Source organism: Mus pahari, chromosome 8 (assembly GCF_900095145.1).
Source record: "Mus pahari chromosome 8, PAHARI_EIJ_v1.1, whole genome shotgun sequence".
In the NCBI taxonomy this organism is placed as follows: Eukaryota; Metazoa; Chordata; class Mammalia; order Rodentia; family Muridae; genus Mus; species Mus pahari.
In genome coordinates, this window is record NC_034597.1 from 94,740,556 (window position 1) to 94,741,676 (window position 1,121).

Here is a 1,121-nt window from a genome sequence, read left to right on the forward strand (position 1 = left end):
ATAATGGATATTAGTCCCCTATCTGATTTAGGATTGGTAAAGATCCTTTCCCAATCTGTTGGTGGCCTTTTTGTCTTATTGGCAGTGTCTTTTGCCTTACAGAAGCTTTGCAATTTTATGAGGTCCCATTTATCAATTCTCGATCTTACAGCACAAGCCTTTACAGTTCTATTCAGGAAATTTCCCCTGTCTTTGAGGTTTTTCCCCACTTTCTCCTCTATAAGTTTCAGTGTCTCTGGTTTTATGTGGAGTTCCTTGATCCACGTAGACCTTACCTTAGTACAAGGTCATAAGAATGGATCAATTCTCATTCTTCTTCTCATATCATTCATTATTCATGATAACAGCCAGTTGTGCCCGCACCATCTGTAGAAAATGCTGTCTTTTTTTCCACTAGATGGTTTTAGCTCCCTTGTCAAAGATCAAGGACCATAGGAGTGTGGGTTCATTTCTGGGTCTTCAATTCTCTTCCATTGNTCTACCTGTCTGTCGCTATACCAGTACCATGCAGTTTTTANCACAATTGCTCTGTAGTACATTTTTAGGTCAGCCGTAGTAATTCCCCCAGAGATTCCTTTATCATTGAGAAGAGTTTTTGCTATCCTAGGTTTTTTGTTATTCCAGATGAATTTTCAAATTGCCCTTTCTAATTTATTGAAGAATTGAGTTGGAATTTTGATAGGGATTACATCGAATCTGTAGATTGCTTTCTGCAAGATAGTCATTTTCACTATATTGATCCTGCTAATCCATAAGCATGGGAGATCTTTCCATCTTCTGAGATCTTCTTCAATTTTTTTCTTCAGAGACTTGAAGTTCTTATCATACAGATCTTTCACTTCCTTAGAGTCACACCAAGGTAATTTATATTATTTGTGACTATTGTGAAGGGTGTTGTTTCCCTAATTTCTTTCTCATCCTCTTTATCATTTGTGCAGACAAAGGCCATAGATTTCTTTGGGTTAATTTTATATCAAGCTACTGCACTGAAGCTGTTTATCAGGTTTAGGAGTTCTCTGGTGGAATTTTTAGGATCACTTATGTATACTATCATATCATCTGCAAATAATGATATTTTGACTTCTTCCTTTCCAACTTGGATCCCCTTGATCTCCTTTTGT